Source organism: Neoarius graeffei, chromosome 4 (genome assembly GCF_027579695.1).
Source record: "Neoarius graeffei isolate fNeoGra1 chromosome 4, fNeoGra1.pri, whole genome shotgun sequence".
NCBI classification, from domain to species: Eukaryota; Metazoa; Chordata; class Actinopteri; order Siluriformes; family Ariidae; genus Neoarius; species Neoarius graeffei.
This window is the reverse complement of record NC_083572.1, coordinates 35,913,617-35,918,416: the sequence shown is the minus strand read 5'-3', so window position 1 is coordinate 35,918,416 and position 4,800 is coordinate 35,913,617. Positions and strand designations below refer to the sequence as shown.

At 41.5% G+C, this 4,800-nt stretch overlaps 1 non-coding gene across 1 annotated transcript; it reads right to left on the bottom strand.

The window, feature by feature from the left end:
• Positions 1 to 1,621: 1,621 nt before the first annotated feature.
• Positions 1,622 to 1,693, bottom strand: trnaq-uug (transfer RNA glutamine (anticodon UUG)). Its single transcript has one exon. It is a non-coding gene; the product is annotated as a tRNA-Gln (tRNA).
• Between the last annotated feature and the right edge of the window lie 3,107 nt (positions 1,694 to 4,800).

Genomic DNA, 4,800 nt, shown 5'->3' with positions numbered 1-4,800 from the left:
ATTATGGTATATTCCAAATTGTTATGATCACAACCAATGCAGCAATAATGTATCACTTACCAAGCTACAGCCAATAGCACTCATACACCTTGGAATTCTTTGAGATTGTGTGACTTCCAGGATATATCAGCAAAACAGACAATCACAGGTTCAGAATAATTGAATTTATTATAACAATGATAAAAATGAGTAATAGCAGTTGAAATATTCAAATATGATCAGCAATATATATACGTGTGTGTGCATGTGTCTCTGTGTGTGTGTGAGGGGAGAGAGAGAGAGCAAAGGGTGTGTGTGTGTGTGTGTGTGTGTGTGTGTGTGTCTGTGTGAGGGGACAGAGAGAGAAAAGGGGGTGTGTCCTGTGCGTGACTGCGCAGTATGGGAAGGAGGAGACAAAGAGGGTTTGAATGTGAGCGCGGGAGAATGCGCTGTAACTTTGAAATGAATCAGGCCTTGGAATGTTATCTAAGGTGTGTTTTTGTTGGGGGAGGTGACCACGTGGTTGAGACAAAGGAATCCCACCTCGTGGTATTCTAACCCACTACTTATAACATTACCAAATTCACTGAAATCTTGATGAGGTCAAAATATGTGTAATAATGAAATTAAAGGTGTTAGGAAGGATAGGGTAAGCATGCAACAGCCTATCTATAAAAGAAAACAACTGAGAGAACATAAAACAATGATCAATTCAACACTGAGTGTCTACAGTGTGCACAATTAAAGTCCCTGAGTTTAAATTCACACTACTTCATAAAGCTAATTCCTAAGACTAGTTTTGCCCAAAATGCCAGTCTTACTTCCAGTATCTTGCTTCTATGCAAGATTATGCAGAGATGTTCCGAAACTTCGGGAGTTCATAGAGGTCGTGGAAGCTTCCATGAATGCGCAGAGAATTTCTTGGTCTGAACTTCAGTGTTCATGAGGAAAAGTCTCTGATCAAACAATGTGCACAGCGATTGAGTCAGAAGGAATCCGGTCGCTTCTAACTTTTAATTAACTGCTTTGGGCGGCAGTCGTAACGTTACTTATAATAAACAAATGAAAACAACCGGTTGTAACTCAAAATGAGTGAGACAACGCACTTAGGTAGTAATTTTACCGTGGCCAGCGGAAAACACGAAAGCACGCTAAATCTCTTTTACTTGCAAGAAAGACGTTTTTATCTTGGGTGTTCTGATGAGCAGGTCTCTTTGTGCCTGAAGACGCGATGGTCCAGACAAGAGAGTGCCTCTTTATGTCTGTAGACGAAGTTCACAGAGCCAAAGAGATAGAACGGAAGTTTACTGAGTCACTTATAGGGTCATGGAGGATGTGACATAGGTGATCCCACCCAGGCATGACGTAGGTCATCGCGGAAGTTGGTTGATGGGATTTGTAGTTTCTAGACGTACAGTGTCACAGTCCCTACACTTCAAAGTGTCCCTTATAGGCCCCAGTGAGGCTTGAACTCACAACTCTCGATTTATAAGGCCAGTGCTCTCACTGAGCTAATTTTCAGAAGACTAACACCTCGACGGAAACAAAGGGTTTGAGATGTGACAGCTTGCTTGGCCAAAAGGAGCTTGTGCTTGAGACAGTCTGTGCATTTTAGCTCAGAAGCCTGAAGGAAAGGCTTCAGAGGTTCCACTGAGATTTAAACTCAGATCACTGGAGTCAAAGTCCAGAGTGCTAACCACTACACCATGGACCCAAGACATAGCTGGAAGATTGTTTTCACCACCAAATTACTACCTGGCAAAAAAATAAACATGCCCTTGGTTAGAGGCTAAGACATACACAAACTACACTCCTCAATGCTGAAAGAAACCAAAAGTAACATGAACCTGCTTTCCTCCACACATCTCATGCAACCATCTGAAACTTGGAGCAGGATCCTGCAGACATGAAAAAGCCAAACCTTTGAAAGATATAATGAAATTCCAGCAGCACATGATTTAAGGTTTTACCTTAAATCATCAACCTGTTGGGAAAAAAAAAATGAAAGGGACCCTGGACTGCTGGCTACATGGTTAATCATTCATTGTTGTTTGTATTAATTTCTAGTTTTGTAGTTTTTCAATCAATGTCAACAGGCAATTAACATTGTAACCACATGAAAATCCAGGTCAAAGGTCGCATGTCATTCCGTGAAATAAAACTTTATATTTTCCATCTAAAAATATAAAATATCTACTGATGTTGTAATATGTGGTAGATATTTACAACAAACTGAATAATAAATAAATAAATAAAATTTAATCTGAATGGAATAGAAAAATATGAATACAACCCCAATTCCAAAAAAGTTGGGACAAAGTACAAATTGTAAATAAAAATGGAATGCAATAATTTACAAATCTCAAAAACTGATATTGTATTCACAATAGAACATAGACAACATATCAAATGTCGAAAATGAGACATTTTGAAATTTCATGCCAAATATTGGCTCATTTGAAATTTCATGACAGCAACACATCTCAAAAAAGTTGGGACAGGGGCAATAAGAGGCTGGAAAAGTTAAAGGTACAAAAAAGGAACAGCTGGAGGACCAAATTGCAACTCATTAGGTCAATTGGCAATAGGTCATTAACATAACTGGGTATAAAAAGAGCATCTTGGAGTGGCAGCGGCTCTCAGAAGTAAAGATGGGAAGAGGATCACCAATCCGCCTAATTCTGTGCCGACAAATAGTGGCACAATATCAGAAAGGAGTTTGACAGTGTAAAATTGCAAAGAGTTTGAACATATCATCATCTACAGTGCATAATATCATCAAAAGATTCAGAGAATCTGGAAGAATCTCTGTGCATAAGGGTCAAGGCCGGAAAACCATACTGGGTGCCCGTGATCTTCGGGCCCTTAGACGGCACTGCATCACATACAGGCATGCTTCTTGTATTGGAAATCACAAAATGGGTTCAGGAATATTTACAGAGAACATTATCTGTGAACACAATTCACCGTGCCATCCGCCGTTGCCAGCTAAAACTCTATAGTTCAAAGAAGAAGCCGTATCTAAACATGATCCAGAAGCGCAGACGTCTTCTCTGGGCCAAGGGTCATTTAAAATGGACTGTGGCAAAGTGGAAAACTGTTCTGTGGTCAGACGAATCAAAATTTGAAGTTCTTTATGGAAATCAGGGACGCCGTGTCATTCGGACTAAAGAGGAGAAGGACGACCCAAGTTCTTATCAGCACTCAGTTCAGAAGCCTGTATCTCTGATGGTATGGGGTTGCATTAGTGCGTGTGGCATGGGCAGCTTACACATCTGGAAAGACACCATCAATGCTGAAAGGTATATCCAGGTTCTAGAGCAACATATGCTCCCATCCAGATGACGTCTCTTTCAGGGAAGACCTTGCATTTTCCAACATGACAATGCCAAACCACATACTGCATCAATTACAGCATCATGGCTGCGTAGAAGAAGGGTCCGGTTACTGAACTGGCCAGCCTGCAGTCCAGATCTTTCACCCATAGAAAACATTTGGCGCATCAAAAAACGGAAGATACGACAAAAAAGACCTAAGACAGTTGAGCAACTAGAATCCTACATTAGACAAGAATGGGTTAACATTCCTATTCCTAAACTTGAGCAATTTGTCTCCTCAGTCCCCAGACATTTACAGACTGTTGTAAAGAGAAAAGGGGATGTCTCACAGTGGTAAACATGGCCTTGTCCCAACTTTTTTGAGATGTGTTGCTGTCATGAAATTTAAAATCACCAAATTTTTCTCTTTAAATGATACATTTTCTCAGTTTAAACATTTGATATGTCATCTATGTTCTATTCTGAAAAAAATATGGAATTTTGAAACTTCCACATCATTGCATTTCGTTTTTATTTAAAATTTGTACTTAGTCCCAACTTTTTTGGAATCGGGGTTGTACACTACTTTTCGTGATGCATTGTGGGATACTATGAGTGCACTATATAGGATGTAATAATTCTCACTATACCTTCAGACAGCACTACAAAATGGTGACCTCACTATATAGTTCACTATATAGTGAGTGATTTCAGACACAGGGTCGGTGTACTGAGCCATATGCGTGGCGTATGATTCATTGCCACGGCGTAACCATTTCATTGGAATGGTGTTTCATTCTTACATGTGATGTTGCTGCTGCATATCTGCGGCGTTCATAGGTGGGTATAAAAGGGGGCCACACGCTGCGTTTGTTGTCATTCGTCACAGTCAAGAAAGCATCATGCCAGTGAAGAAGTCACGACCCAAGAAGAGCAAGGAAAGAGAGAAGACATCAGCCACATCCACCTGGAGCCACCTTCATCAGACACTGAAGTCATTCCAGAGAGCCAGCCACAGCCTGAGCCAGAAGCCCAGTCTACAGAGGACACTGAAGCCAGGGCCAGGTCCCCAGCTCCCTCCGTGGCCTCCAGTATTGCTCACGAAAGTGAATCTTCATCATCCTCATAGTCTGATAGCACTCAGAAAAAGAAGTGGTGCAGAAAGTCCCCAGGAAAGTAGTGCAAGGCCAAGGAGCATGCCAACCTAACTGTAGCCCAGGATGATGAGATGTTTGAGTGGCTGAAGGCAAATCCTGTGCTGTACTCTCGGGACATGGCTGGGTATAAGGATGTCCAGTCAAGAAACAACCTGTGGGCTGAGAAGGCTGTGAAAATGGGGAAGACCATCAAGCAGTTGAAAGACATCTGGTACAAGTCAGTGAGATCCAGAGTAGGGAGGCTGCTGAAGAAGTCTGGCGATGCCCAGTTTGATGTTGAAGGCTGCTCAGACCGCAATAAACATCTCATGGATAAGATGCAGTTCCTGATATCTCACATCCATGAG